General features: G+C 30.5%; 1 long non-coding RNA gene across 3 annotated transcripts in view; it reads left to right on the top strand.

Annotated features, from left to right (window-relative positions):
• Positions 1–17,062, top strand: part of LOC130901408 (uncharacterized) — a 64,530-nt gene that overhangs the window by 32,557 nt on the left and 14,911 nt on the right. For 2 of the 3 annotated variants that reach the window (XR_009060279.1, XR_009060281.1), the window contains one exon: positions 1,787–1,847. This is a non-coding gene — a long non-coding RNA (uncharacterized LOC130901408). Of the gene's footprint in view, positions 1–1,786; positions 7,430–17,062 lie in introns of those variants that run through there. The other variant, XR_009060274.1, reaches the window with a different exon arrangement.

Here is a 17,062-nt window from a genome sequence, read left to right as displayed (position 1 = left end):
TAGATCAATATAAATAAGCAAATTGTCAGTGTCGATATCATATTTTGACTTAAAGAAACGTCGAAATGTTCACAAGAAAATACAAGTTGACGGCACCAAAATGGAATCGACAAGAACTTTGCCTATCAAAGCAAGATAAATACTTAGGAATCATAATAGACTCCAAACTTCCATGGAAAAGGAATGTGAAGGAAATATCTATAAAAAATATACATATATAAAGAAGTTATGTATATATCTTTTTTGCAATGTCGCTATATTGTTGTACTTTTATTATATGTACGTTAAAGAAGCTCCATTCATCAAAAACATATACTTTTCCGTATACTTCTTAAGAAAGATGGGGAAAGTACCTACACAAAATTAAATTATTTTATATATCTACATATGTTTTTCGTGACCTCCTACTGAAGGATAAAAAGCATAAGTAATTCGCGTTCACAAGAAAGTTTCGCTTGACAATAGCATAACGAGTAAATTATATAAATTCATGAGTACCATTAAAAACATGTTATTGATCTTGAGTAGGTATGGTGAATGGTGTTGATAAAGGTTAGTCATGAAATTAGAATGGTTTACTGCACTTTTATTTCCTATTTGTCACAGATTTTTTATCAAATTGTAGTGATTATATATTTTCCTCTTTCCTTGATATTAGATGTTTTATCTGTACCTGAATATCGGTTACTTTATGCACTTAATAATTTCATCGATTGTAAAAACTAGATCGGAAATCATTAAACAAAAAATACGGTGAACGATTATCAGCATTTTCGATCATTCGAGATTCGCAATTGACTCAAAGGTACCACATTTAACGAATTATTGGCTAAATTTGATAACTAATTACCGAAAGGGCGTTGGGTAGAAAATTTCTCCGTTGTTATAGCTAAATATATTACATGTATAATTAATATGCTAATTACTCATTATAAAATAAATGAAATAAACATTTAAATATGGAATTGTAAAATTAAAAAGCAATAGTATTGAATTTTTATTACATACAGAAATATATATTAACATTTATTCCATAATTATTTAATTATCACTGTATTTAGGTTAATAACCAAGTGGTTAATAGCAACATTTGCATTTAGGTAGGAACCTTCAATTTTAATTACATGATTGATTGATTTTTCTCAGTTTTCCAATGAAATATTATCTATCGTGCTCTACTTACCTAAAATATTTTCAGATCTTATTCTGGATTTGAACACATGTGTTTAATTGGGTTGGATTATACATTAGTATGGAGGCAATCGATGTAATGTGTTAAATTGCACGAAGACTTTTTAATTTAATTTTGAATATCCGGTGCCATCGTAACTGCTGATTGTGTCTGTATTACAATCAAAAACTTAGTATGTGTATATAAATATTCCAAGAATTCATTATCCAGTAACCAATGTATGAGAGATACCTAGAATTTGAATAAAATATGCTGATGACCAGCTACTCTGAGAAGTCGTTATAACATTCCAATCCTAAATAAAAAACGAGGAGGGAATTATTTTTAATATATATATATATATATATATATATATATATATATATATATAGGGTGTAGTACATGATGATTTATAAAGAATATCAAATATCTAAACCTTAGACTCTAGACTCCATATGGTGATGATTCAATATATTTCATGGAGATGTTTGGAATTTGAATTTATCATACTTTTACTTCAACTTTGAAAATATAAAGAATCGATTAAAAATATTTAATACGTTCATTTTGACTCTCTATTATCTATAACAAATGTTCAATCATATGTTTTTCCAGGTTTGACTGTTCAGAACACTAAGAACTCATAACAAGAATTGAGTAGATCAGGAAGCTACATGTAAGTTGAACATACTTTTAATGTTTTTTAGTAAAGACTAAAGAGTTTACTGTTTAGAAGACTTTGTTAGTAGCAATAGTTTATTGTCTTACCGTCCTGGTATATATTCGGTATAGCATCAGTCGGTAATTGTCGGTTGTATTATAATGGCGTAGATCGTGTTTGTATTTTTGAAGCTAGTCCACTATAACAATGGAGACATTATTTTTATAGACTAGATGAGATCAAAACATACAGTGGATTATTTTATTAGAAACAGTGCCTTTGGCTAGCGATGCACTTCACCCAACGGTGAAGTCATTTATGAAACGGGGTATTCTTAATGTCAAAAATGGTTTCTAAACCTTTCCCTTTTAGCAATTATCAAAAATCGGAACTTACAGTTGTTCGAACGCACTCTGCTCGTACTAGGCACTCACAATCGAAAACAAGGATAACAATTACTTTGTTGTTTTGCTTGATTAACGTGCCTTCCTAGTGCTAGATGTGTCAGTGTTTTTCCATTGAAAATCTTTGTGTCAGAATTGTAACCATAGAACTTTCATTCATAGTAATTGTGACAAGTTTGTCCACTTTTTACAAATGTTCACTTCCTTTTGAGGCCGATTGACGTCCCAAGCGTTTCTCGTCGTGAATAATTTACACTTTTAAAGGTTCACACAAGCCTTCTAAGCTCCTACAAATTTGCCAGTTTTCTATAAACTACAAACATAATGAGATCCATGTTTTACGCGACACACTGGAAACACGATAGTCTTCTCAACAAATTTCACTTTTGAAATCGTTATTTTTCAGAAAATATTAATATTTTGGATTTCCATAGTACAGACATCTGACACATCACATTAATCTTTTTCACTTTTACATCTACAATATAATAATCCAATAAAGATCAAACTTGTTGAATATCTTATCTATATTAAATTGATTCCGTTTTCAATAGTTAGGTGCATTTCGATTTTTTTCTTTTGTACTATTTATATGAAAAATTCAGTGTTAACTAAAGAGTTAGTAATTCACAAAACTTCTTATTAAATGTTTAGAGGAAACGTTCTGGTTGTTTCCAGTATAAAGTAGAAAAAGTCAGATTGCTTTTGTTCTATTCATAATTTCAGCGATGCAATCAGTTATTTTTTTTATAGAAGTATGATTTTGAGTTGATGAATTACGTTGACAGACCTATTCTAACAAAATTCATGTATGATTTCTAGTTTTCAATTAACGTTGAACGCTTCGTGATGGTTTTCATTAGAACTTTAAAATTTGTTTACTACTTGTTTCAAATATTGCCCGAAGATGTTTTTTCCTTTTAACACTCGATCAGTTCGTTATGTTTATTTGTATTCAAGAATGTAATGAACTCAAGATTACTTAAACATTCCAAGAAACCATACCGATACTTTCTAGATAGGCATGTTATTTCCAACAAACAAGATTATCCAATCTTCTAAATTTCTAAATTCCTTTTGTGCCATAAGTATGTGCCGATTGTACGTATATGCAAGTTAACTAGTTTTCTTACTTAAGATTATAGAATGCCTAAAAAATAAACGGATTCTATTTGGAAAAAAAAAGGTGAGAACAATGTGTGAAATTCTGAAATCTTACGACATAAAAGTAGGACGACATACTTAACTAAGTACTTTGAAGTTGTGTATATTTACTTTGTAATTTAACGGAAATGGTATATTTGGAGACACTTCACAGATTTACAAGTACGGTTAAAGGCATAACACAGCCGACAATAAGATTAGTAATAAGATAAGACATGAAAATACTTTCATAATCAACTATATTCTGATAATAATTGATGATCCAAACTGCGTATGAGGTATTCCAATGCAAAAATTTATCTAAAATGAAAATAGCGGTCTACTAAAAATGTCCTTATATAAACAGAATGCGTATAAACAATAAATTACATGGAAGACAAGTTTATTTATTATTTTTTGACAAAAAAGTGTACCGCCTCAAAGAACAGGTCTTCGTTATGCTCAAATACAGATACTACAACAAGTAAAAAAAAATTTTTTAAATTTTTGTTACTCAATAGATTGATTAAAAGTTAGTGAAAGTTTTTTGAAGAAACTTTATATAAACAAACAAGCTAACCGAGTAAGTTCGATAGAATGTGGTGAAAATGCAAAACCAAGTTTAGATTGAACTTGATAATGCTCCAAGTACTTAGATTATAAATAGAAGTTTAAAATAAATACTTAATCCATAATTATTCAAGATCGGAAATGAATTACAAAGAATCCTTCACCTTTACCACAAATAAGCAAACAACTCAAAATGACATTTTATGTCAACCAAACGAACCGCAGTCAAAAACGTAACTTTATTTGTAGTTTTGTTATAAATATTTAAAATGTATACTTACTCGGATATAACCAGGATATAACTACTACACGAATGTATGCAAATATCGTCATCATGTATTTTTTAATGGTACAAAGGTCTTTGAATTTAGAAAACTAAAAAACACTTATTGGATTTTGAACCCGACAACGTTCAACCAATTTGTAAGATAATTTACCTCGTATAACCAGTTTGACTCGTCATGTTTGTCTTGTCTAGCTGGCCCTCGTGTACAGGTAGAGAAATGAATAATCTCGCTTGAAAATTACCCTAAAATATGCGACGGGGAAGATTTGGCCTCACGATAGACGAATTTAAGGTCCAGATACTACAGTTCCGTATTATTCTGAGGTAAAATTCTTCACCTTTGCCGCCACATTCTTGAAGAAGGGTGAATCATGCACCTGGTTTCATCTCGTTTTATTAGGTCAAGTCACGTAGACGTAGGTCTAAAAATTTTTTTTCTTTTAATAATTATTAACAATTGTTTTTTGGTAATTATAGGACACATTGCCACATCAACATAACATTAGAAATAGCTCAACACAAATCCTAGAGAATCGATTATCTTATTTGATAGTAATTGGTTTGTTCGCCACATTTGATTGAGTTCCGAAACATTGTTTTTCTTATAGATGTAGAATAAAAAAGACGTTCTAATGTGTTATTTTGGTTTCTTTGATACATGTCATAATCATATGGTCATTGAATAACAAATTACAATCAAGTTGAGACTGTAATATTACAGTTTCATATACTTTATTGGTTGGAAAATCAACAAAAAGGAAGAGAGTGGATTTTTAACAGTTGTTTTAATGAGTAAACTCATTAAACAGACAATTTCATCCCCAGTACTCTTTAACTTTAATTTAGGTTGCCCTTATTTTTCCCCGAAAGTACCGTACTGATTTTAAACGATTCGATACCCAGTCTTTTTAATTTGTGTTCCACGGAACCAGTCAGTTTTCTAATAACACGGGGCGTTGTTAATTATAATCATTAATTTCGAATGAAATTTTTGGCAGAAGATGAAGATTACGAGTTACACCTTAAACGCATTATAATTATAAAGAACCAAAAGAAGTGAGACTATAATTTGTAACGGCAAATAAAAAGGATATGTTATGATTACGAGATTTTTTTTGTTAAGCTTTTCGTGTGTACCATTGGTTCCTTTGTTTCTTCATGGGAGAACTCATAAAAATATGTTTTCCAAATATCAAATAGTCTATCAAAAACAAAAATTATTATCAGAATGTTAGAAAATTCTATCCAAATTACAAGAATACGAGAGTTGATATTTACATATTTGCCCTACTCTGACCGTTTCTTGTTATTATTGAAATTTTCCGTGTAAACTGTTCATTATTGAACATAACCTCAACCAAAACATTTTCTCTTATGAGTGCGATCAACGATGTTTTCGGTTTATTGGAGAGTGCAGTCTTTTCTGCAATTATTTTCCATCACTACATATATTGCCACGGCAAAACTGGATCAATGAGCTTGATATGATTAAGTCACATTCTCTAACACTGTCAAAAACTGGTGTTATTAAAATGTGGTCTATATTTTTTCCTACATGAAATGCATAAAAGCCGTAGAAAAACGTATCAAACACACGTCGATTGAATAAAATCGTCATGCGAGATACGTTGTGGTTAGGTTAGGTTAGGATTGTGGATTGGGAATTAGTATGAGAGAATTGAGAGTGCGGGTCTTGGTCTTCCAAAATCCAATAAAAGTTGTCCGCAGCATATTGTGGCTTGTTTCTTTAACGTTACTTTGATAACAGCTAAGAAATCCTTGTATTTATGGTGACTATTCGTGTTTCATATTTTGATGTAAATATATTTTGTTTGTTAATTGATTATAATATTCGTTTATTCTCTTACAAATGTTATATCATTTTTTCGAAATATTGTAGTTTCTGCTTCATCAATGGCTGTTCATGTGAATTTAGCTTCTGATAGTTGGATACCTTCCACATTCTACCTAATTATCACTGATCTTTACATTAATAATATCTTGAGAACAAAATGGGTTTTGTATACCATTCTGTTTTTATGTTACTGTTGATTTTATTTGTGATTTGATAATGAATGATGAATTCATTACTTCATATAGGTACAGCAGTTTTTAGCCATATTGTAAATAAAGTGCGTTCACAAAAATCTTAATGCAAGCATCAATAACAAGTCTCAACAAGCTTTTCACAAAGTTTCAACTTGCTGCTTGGATCAATTTTTGTTATAGTATAGTTCCAAGAACAATCTAGTCAAGTTGTCTTGAAAAATGTCTGAAATTGAGTTTTGCTCAATTTTTTACTGAAGAAGGATTAACACCAACCAAATAAAAAACAGAATGGAGGCTGTTTACGGTGACTTATATGTATCATTTTCAACAATTCATAATTGGTCTAAATTGTTTCTCTGGAAACGAGAATCATTAGAAGACGACACACGTGCACATCCTGTGACGATGACTACTGCAGAAAACATTAAATTGATAGAAGAAATTTTTCTATGTGACCGGCGGCGGCGCCTGGAAACAAACAAAATTGCAGCACAGACCGGCATTACCAAAACAGTGTAGTAAGGATTTCATATGAGCATTTAAATCTGACAGAAATTTGTGCAACGTGGAATTCTCAGCACTGTGCAAAATCAGTGTCGAATAGAATATTCCGTGCGATTTTTAGAGCTTTGCCGTGAGGACCAAGAAAGTGTAATCCGATCAATTGTAACCGGTTATGAAACTATGGTATTTTAGTACGATCCGACATTGAAAAGGTAATGAAAATGCCAAAAAGGTAACGAAAAGCACCAAAAAATTGATGACTACAATGTTTTGGGACTGCGAGGGTATCTTTTTGATTGACTCAAAGGAATCAAATACAATCGTAAGCTTGGCATATTACTCTGCCATATTACTAAGGCAGTTGCGTCATAAAGTTATCGAAAGGAGGCGCGGAAAAGTGAGCCGAGGTGTGCACTTGCTTCATGTGGCTTCACAAAGATTGGACACCCACCATATAGCCCTGATCTGGCTCGTTCAGCCAATTCTTGTTTGCAAAGGTGAAGGCCAAGTTAAGGGGTGAAAGATTAACAGCAACGATGAAATTAAACAGGCGGTATATATAACATTTTAACTCTAAAGATGCGTCATCTTTTTTTACTGGAATAGAAGCCTTAGTTAGAGGTTTTGAAAAGTGTGTGGAACTAAGGGGAGAATATAATGGAAATTGGTCACATTTTTTTAATTCATAATATTTCTTTCTACATTCTGCTAAGAACTCAAGGACCGCATCACGTATGAGAGTTGTAAAAGTCAAGTTATATTTTGTTAAACACTGAATATTGGGCCGAAATTTAAGCAATTTTATATATAAAAATTCTTTTATTACGAGGGCAATGATCTAATCAATATTGTCACGTATAATATACAATACGTCTCATATGAATAATGTAGAGTTGAATGTTCACGAGTTTTCAAACCAATAGAAATTTTGATGGTAGTGCCTTTGTTAGAAGCAACGTTTTTTCGTGATACCCTAGAAATGGTATTTTATATTTATATTTAATTCAGTGTGTTCGGCCTACCTATATTGTTACTTTCGATCCTTTTTACATTTTATATTGTTGGAATATCAATAATGGATATCAATTTTGAAGTATAGAATTGTGTGAAGATTCGATACATTATACAAAATTATTAAACAGTTTGAGGACAGTTATAGGATCAATTAATTATTATTTTATTAATATTACAGGCGGTTATTTGCGTCAATGTGACAAAACAAGCTTTTACATGAGAAAGGTTAAAAATAATTGAGTTTTTATGCATATCATAAACAAAACTAAATTTCCATCCAATTAATTATTCATAAAATGGACTCATGGTACGACTAATTAGCGAACTAGTTATAAATTATCAATCAAGTGATGATTAAAAAATGAAACATACAAAAACTGATCATTACTGAAATTATAGTAATATATAATTCTTCAAACGATATTGTTATCCTTGCAAAGTAGGTACAAATATGCGAGGCAGTAATTATACCAACTTGGACCTTTAGGTCCGATACTTTTCCAAATATTCCTGTGAAAAAGAATTTCAACTATATTTACTCTTTATATGTAATTGCATATTTTAATTTTGTTCCTTTCAACCTGCTCCTACTCCTTTTTATATAGCACTGCCTTATTGGTAGTACAATTGGCAACGATGTATAAAAACTTTAACTTTCTATCAATCCCTTATCTCAACAATCGGCTCTTTGATATATGAGAGATAGTAACGTGTTGTTCACACTTGCGAGGATTTAAAAATTTAGAAAAAAACAAGACAATGGGTACTTTGAATAGTTGATGTTCAGAAATATTGCTGGCTGAATGCGGCTTATATAATAAAATATCTTTTATTTTGTTACATTGCATAAAGACTTTTTAATTAATAAAAAAGCACCCAGTAAATGATTATCTTTAAATACTCACATTTATTGTATTCTACCTTAAATCGTTCAGTTTGCCTGAAAATAATATTTATATACAAGAAAATCTTTTATAATTTGATATTGATATATTGAGCACATTTAACAAGAAAGGCATATATAAATGAATTTGTGATTATTATTTTCTTTCATTACGTCAGTTAAATAAATAATTTAATTCTAAACATATGATATATATTGAATGTTTTCTATATTTAAATTAATAATAGACGGTGATATGGAAGTGATATCTTATATGCATGTTAGTAAAAGGAATTAAAAATCGAATATTTCAGTACAAAATAGTTCTTATAAAATTAATTGTGTCAGCTACTGTGGCTCCAATTCCAGCATTTCTTAAAACATTCTTAAAGTTTTGTGAAGTGACTCACTGTTACATTCCAAGCTTCAGCTAATTCTTGTTGAAGTTATCCTGCCGTCTTCTTCGTGAAGTCTGCAGTCTCAAAATTTTTTTGCAGATGTAGTTACCGACGGCCGACCCTGTACTGGCCTTCTATATATCCTCCGTTCTCTCGATTATCTCGCAACTACCCGGTACACAGTTGACTGAATAATTTCCAGTTTATTGGCAACGTACCTTTCTCAGCGCCCGTCTTTAATATGAGAAATTATTCTGATAATTTGCTTTCTTATTAAATTTAAATTTCTGTTACGCTTTTCCATAGTCAATATTCCCTATAAAACACTAACTGTGCCGAACAAAAACTAATAAGAAGCAAAATCCAATTAACTAGTGTTCTAATTTTTTTCCTGAAAATTAAACTAACCAATATTTCCCTTGCCTCATTTTTGTATTTTTTTAGTGTCTAGTATTGTATCAATAATAAAATTCCACTAACGTTGATGCGCTACTTTTTGGCGGAGTGTATAAGAACAATGTGAAAATGTTGAGAACGGAAATAATAAAATATATTCAACATTATCGGAATTCAATGAAAAATCAAATCGTCCCATAAGAGCCAAATGAACGTATCACCAAAATATCGAATTGATTTTGTGGTCCTACACCATCTGCCAATACTTTCCGAGTTCAGTTGTAACATATCATAAAAACTAATGTTTTCTTTATAACCATAACAACTTAACTTTCGATTGGTTAATGTCTGTGTGATCGGTTTCATTTTTAGTTTGTTCCAGAAGAACGTATTTGTTTATATTGTTATTTCGATACTTAGATGTTCCCTAATTGACAATTTCTAGCCAACCATAGAAACATAACAACTTTATATAGTTCTAAACAATAAGCGAGTTAGATGTTTTAATTAAGAGCCATAAGAACTTATTTTGAATAGCATATATCTTACTTAACTGAATGCCAATACCACGTTAAACCAATTACGTTACTTTGGCAGTAACATTTACGTATAATACTCATTTCTTAGGAAGAATTTGATTGAAATTACGTTTTAATGGCTCTTAAAAGTTAAGGTACCCTCGATACTAACTTGAAGTTAACAGTGCGGGGAGCCCCGAAATTCAGTGTTTAAGGAGAGTTATTGATTTTTTTTAAACATGAAAAGAAATAGTCGCACATGGAAGATTCTGGAATCTTTGAACTCACCTGGATCGCAAAATTATACAAATGTATTGGAGCAGGTGAGTTTATTTTATAACTTTTGGTTAACAAAAGAAATCACAGTTATTAAATTCAAATTTGTAACTACTGTATTAATGATTTCAGATTTTTTAATTTAAAACTGTTATAATTATTACCTTTTCACATGTAAATCAGAAACATCGATTTCAAATATCTACTTGTTACATATCTATCGACGAATTTATGTAATAAGTTTAGTATTTGAGATAAACTAAAACATTTGTTTAAATCCCCCCTAAATTATGTTATATCTATATATTAACTTTTTAACGCAGGAACTTGTATTGACTTTCGCACGTTCAGACAAAATGTCAAGCCTTTGACTAAATGACACTCTCATTCATCTGTTTGTTCTAAACTAAAAACAAAGCGTTAAATCATATATATATATAACCATTTTTATTGATATACACATAGCTACCTAGCTTGGGTTTTTGTTCACGGTAAATTGAATAATATTTTTGTAAAATTTATTAGTGTGTTTTTGTTTTCAGGGTGAAATAAATTTAACTGATGCGAACTCAAATGCTAATGAGATCTGCAACGTTGCAATTCCTGATCTGCAACTATGTACAGCTGAACATATTATAGATAGCCTAGAAGCAGCATTTACATTCCAAGACTGTATTTATCTCCCAAATTATTCAGTATTGACATCATTACAGAACGTTTCGCTTGTCGATCTGTTGAATGAAGATTTGCATCTATCAGATGAATGTATTATATCTTCTGAATCTTCTTTGATGAAAGCGTACAGATCAATACTACTGATAACACTGAGGTTAGATCTATTATTCCTGGGCACCAAAAACGTAAACGCAAACGCTGATCCTAGTGAATGTAAAAAAAAATATAAGGAAATATAATCATTATTGGAAAGTAAATGTATGGGAACGTGTAAACTAAAATGTACTGATAATTTTAGCTAGAATGAAAGGCTAGACATTTTTTCCTCTTTTTGGAACATTAATAGCAGTGACCAGAAGAGACAATACATTGTAAGCCTAATAGATCGAATACCAACAATTAGAACACTGAATGGAAAGGAAAGCAGAAGGAATATGACAAACAATTATTTTTTGAAAAAACTGAATTATCAGAAAAGTTAAAGGTATGCCAAAAATTTTTTTATCAACGTTGAATGTTTCGGAAACATACATCACAAATTGTTTAAAGAAATGCAGTGAAACTGTTGTCGTAGAAACTGACCAGCGAGGCCATCACACACCACATAATAAAAAATCAGAGGAAATAAAACAATTCATACGAGACCATGATAATTCTTTTCCGCGAACACCGGCCCACTACGTGAGACAAAAGTCTAAGAAAGAATACCTAGACTAAGACTTGAACGTGACCAAAATGTACGAACTTTACAAAAGTAAATGCGAAGACGAGAATAGAGAGCCAGTGGACATATCATACTATCATAAGATTATTAACACAGAATTACGCAAAGATGTATGTGACAAGTGTTTCATTTTTAATAATTTAAGTGAAGAAGATAAAGATAAAGAAAAAACAGAATACGAAGAGTATATAAAAATAAAAGTCACTGCCCGAAAACACCGTGATGAAGGGAAAATGTTGGCTGAGTCTGGAGAAATACACTTCGTTGAATATGACTTGGAGGCAATATGTAACTGTCCATCTTCATCGTCAAAATTGATTTATTATAAACGCAGAATTCCAGTTTATAATTTTACTATGTTAGACTTTGACAAGGAAAAGCGCAGAGTCTACTGTTACTGTTGGCATGAAGGTATTGGACGAAAAGGAGCCATTGAGATTGGAACATGCCTAAGCTTACGATATTTCAGAGATCAATCAAAAATATTTTGAGCCTGGGCATAGCCAAATGGAGGCAGATAATATACATGCCACAATCGAACAGGCTAAAAAAATATTCCAATCTTTCACCCTTCCGGATTTTATACTGTTATAAGGAAAGCTTCCCGAAAATCTCCATATGAAGTCTTCGAAATGGAAAGGGAAGATTTTATTGAGATTAAAGATCTTAAAAATACCTTAATCAAGAATGCCAAAATAGATTGTGAAAGAAACCCTGTAAACCGGCTTACAATTAAGTGGTTGCAGTATTTATTCCAAATATGACTACGACGACTCTGATTTTAAGAAAATAAAAGTATTAAGAAAAGGCAAGAGAGTGGCTTTAGACAAAATTGTACTGGAAAAGGCGTATAGTGGATCATTACCTATTTCAGCAGAAAAGTATGTTGACCTGCAAGATTTATGTTTTAAAGTTGGTTCGACGGATGATGAAAATGCGTAGGCGCCACTTTAAAACTACTTTCACAAACTTTTTAACATTATTACTGTGCCATTTTTAATTTAATAAAGATTTTTAAATGTATTCATTTATTTTATTTTATCTTCCCAAATAACGTATTAAATAGCTCAAGTTATTCTTTTTGAAAATAATAAGAGCCAGAAAAACGTAAGCCTGGCACTTTGTAGAAAACGATAAATATTTCATATAATTATATTATATAATTATATTATATATATATATATATATATATATATTTATATACAAGATTATTAAAAGTTTTTTTGCTGTTTTAACTTTCTAATTACTGGTCCATACCAAGGATTTTTTCTTTTCTCGATTAGCTGTTATATAATGTATAATAAAGTACTTCAAAGTTCAAAATAGTGATATCTGCATAGTTTTTTATCTCTCCTGTAAAGTTGTCAAAATGTCAATACGTTCGTTTGGCTTTTATGGTACGAAATATTTCTTTGGTTTTTCTGTTTAAAATATCTAGTGTAATGCCTTTTCTGGTAATGATTAAGAACTCGAATTTCTACCTGTCTTCTATATTTAATTTTACAAATAACTATATTGGACATGAATATAATCAAATAATTTTTAAATTGGAATTAAATCGATCGCCAGTAGCGACAGTAAGGGAGTTGTTATATTTCTTGTAATCTCACGATTTAGTTTCGTGACACGCCTCCTATGCATGCCAGTGGTCGATTTTATTAAAGAATAAAAATAACAGGTAACCAACTAAGTGTAAAACCGTTAATATTTAATACATTAAAGTTATATTATGTACGGCACAGATGCTTATCTCATTTCAACTGAGTTAGACAAACATCCTCTTCTTATAGTAATCGGAGCATTCGATCTTTAATATTTGGACAAGTAACCCACAAATATACTGACAAATTACCTCGTTATCAATTATGTACATGTGAACTGGAGAAAGAATGTAGAAAATTATTTTAATTTAACTCATTTATATTCTTGGAAACTACCTTTTACGTACACACCTTGAAAACACATATTAATATGTATTAATTTTATACCTTAGAAAAAAGCCGGTTGTGTTATTGCATTTTATTGAAACAAGAACTTAACTTGAATTTATACAATTGTTACTATGTGGTACTTATTTATTGTACAGGGTTATACACACAAAAACTGTTGGAAAAGAGTTTTAAGCTATTTTGTTCTATTTGACAAATATAAAAGACAATATGGAGATATAAAAAGACGTATCCGTTCTTTTTATATTTACATATTCCCATTATAGTAGATTAGTATTTAGTTATACGAAAATATCATATTTATATAATTATATTAAAAATAGAAGGAATATTTTTATTCGATTGGTGGTATTATGACTTCTCCGTTAAAAAGTGAGTAATACTTTTTTTAGTATTTCATGATTTTAAATCATTGAATTAAGTCAATTCGGTAGGGATTAATAATCTAGATAGTTTTCTAACAATTATGGAGAGCAATCACGGAGATAATTTTATCACAGTATTTAATTATTCTAAGGAAAAAAGTATTACTTATTTTGGATTAAAATTATACTATCTTTATTATAAATTTTTATCGACTAATAGAATTTATTGTTGATTAACACTTTTCCATATGTACTGCGATCGATGTCCCAAATATAACCACCGCTCAAGAAATTTCAAAACCATCGTGTATTGAAATCATTTGAGGAACATGTAATTTATGAAAATCATAATAATCGCATAAAACGGTATATAATATAATGTATTCAAATGACGTCCTTAATTAAAATATAACTGCCGTTGTCTTTTATCACCCAACATTTTCTGGGAGCCCCGCACTTCTATTGTTACTTTTCGATTATAATGATAAACTTATGAACAATGATTCGATTTAAAGGGGTAAAAAGAACTATCTTAGCTGGAAACAATTATAAATAATAAAGATATGTACTACAATTTGGTGTTTGCTTTCCTTTTATACCCTGAGATACAGCTGTCCGTCCCAAAAACCAATAGTACATACTCGCATTCCACTTCCTTGAAAATATCTTCTCCATCTTAGCAATTACTTGATAGAACCATTTCCTGTATTCATCGGAGACTGCTCCTAAATTTTCAGGGAAGCGATGTAAGCGACATTATCATCACTTTTATGGTTACATAAAGGAAGCAGCAATATTTTGTAATTCCTGACTGGCGGCCCGCGACTAGAGCAACAATTTTTAAGCCAGCGCAAGGTTTCCATTTATAATAATGATAACTAATTTTATGGTGGAAGTCGCGATGCAAGATATCGAGATTTAGTCTTTGGTAGCTCCAAATTCCTGACGAAATCATCTGAGGTTGCTGGACACTGAACTTGTATTTTATTATAGTTTCCATATACTTTCATATAGAATCAATATTTCCATACACATACATTTCCATAAATTTTAATTCGAATTAATTTCGAATGTTTAACGGCTAGAAGTTGAAATATGTAATAAATAAATAAAAAATAAGTTGGGGATGCCCCCCACAAACGGAGGGAGATGGTGAAAAATTGAGGTCATATTTGGACTCAGGAGGTCATTTTACATAGGATTAGTCAAGAATGGTGTCAGGGTCGATTTTCATGCAGACCAGTGTAATTTTATTAAACATTGAAATTTTGTGGTAATTTCATTCCAAGTACCATTGGCACGCAATACAACGTTGAGTATCTATGAGTAGTAGCATTTCTGAAAGGTTTCTTTCAACTCTATTCGGATGTAGAACGACTGTGGCACAACTCATTGCCATGATGGAAAACAAAGTTATTAGCCCATTTTTCAGGTCTCTTACCTCCCACCTTTCGTAAACGTTTCCTATCAGAGCTTTTCACTAAGTTCTTGAATAGTTAATCGCCTGTTTAAACATGTCCCGAACCTACGGACTCACTTTCATTGCTCATACTAATATAATATTTTAAAGTCGATTAGATAATTCGAGTATATTGTGTTTTATTCTATCACCCTCATATTAAAATCTTATTTACGCCATGTGGAAAAGTTTGAACATTTTCGAAGCAAATAGACAGTCGAAGTTCACCATTTTTCATTGTTTTCTCAAATTATAAACAACAAAACGTTTCTTGAAATACCTAACAATATTTTGTTATAACCGATAAATTAATGAATTGAATTGATATTGTCTTCAGAGCGGATAAAAATATAAAAAATATATAATAGCTGAAACTAACAAAATGAGTAGAATATTAGAAAATTGTGGTAATTGAGAATGGAAAGTAAACTTTTTTATTATAATAATTCATATTACACCCCAAATGAAAAACATATTGGGGAAAAAGTTTAAACAGTTTAAAATATATAACCATTTAGTTGATATGATTATTCCTTTTGCTTTGTTTTTTATATTTGTTTCAGACCTAAATGTTTTTGTGTTTTAGATCATACAATATTTATTTAGACAAAATATACACAACGTGTAAACGTCAGAAAATTCGATGTTTAATAATATTTGGCACTACGTAGGTTTACATCAGAGTCAACTTTGAAACAGGTGGAAATCACGAATTTGACTGAACGAAAATAGTTCAGAAGCCATCTGTTCATGTATTCTGAATTTTAAAGTGAAATGTGTCTCACATCCAAAAGATAAATATAACTGTCGACATACCGTGGAACTCTTTCTCACCAGGTCATGATGAAGTATTAAATTGCGTAACTCAAAAGAGTCCTGGTTTACATACAAACCCTTTCTCTCAATATATTTATCATAAAAACTAAATATATTATCTCTAATCCATTATAAAAAATCAAGGCACCGATAATATATTAATAAATCACCCAAGATACCTTAAAGAAAAAAGATATTCGGGTTCCCCGTATGCATATTAACCCATGCGTGTTTACATATTTAGATTTTAGTAATAAAAGGGTTGAGAGAGTGCTAGTGTGAGAAAAGAAAACAGGTAAAAACAGGTAATAGTTTGGTTACATAAAGAAATAACAACCTGACCTGGTTCGCCTTTTCTATGTTTAGATTCTTTTGACTCTTACTTTGTTGTCGGACAGCTGGTGTATACAATATTTCTTTGTGTTATATTTATATGTTGTAAAGTTTTGGTTTTATTATATTATACTACGTTAGAGAGTTTAAAATAGTAGAGAAATCATCCAATAAGAATTATCGCGCTTGTTTGTATATACTAAAAAACAAAGTACATAATATCATTTGTTTTGGGATAATGAGAAATATTACCTTTTTGTTTACCAGTACTATCCTAAATTTGGTTGAACATAATTATAAGTAAAGGAAAATGATACTGTCAGCTTAGAAGTATACAAAAGAGATATCATGAATGTATTATATTACAAAATAAATGAGATATAATCATCTAAAAAGTATTTTCTAATTCTTAATACTTAATACTTAATACATTTTTTTTATTGTTTCGATGTTTTTCAAACACATGAT

This window comes from Diorhabda carinulata, chromosome 1 (genome assembly GCF_026250575.1).
Source record: "Diorhabda carinulata isolate Delta chromosome 1, icDioCari1.1, whole genome shotgun sequence".
NCBI lineage: Eukaryota > Metazoa > Arthropoda > Insecta > Coleoptera > Chrysomelidae > Diorhabda > Diorhabda carinulata.
This window is presented reverse-complemented; position numbering and strand designations above follow the sequence as displayed.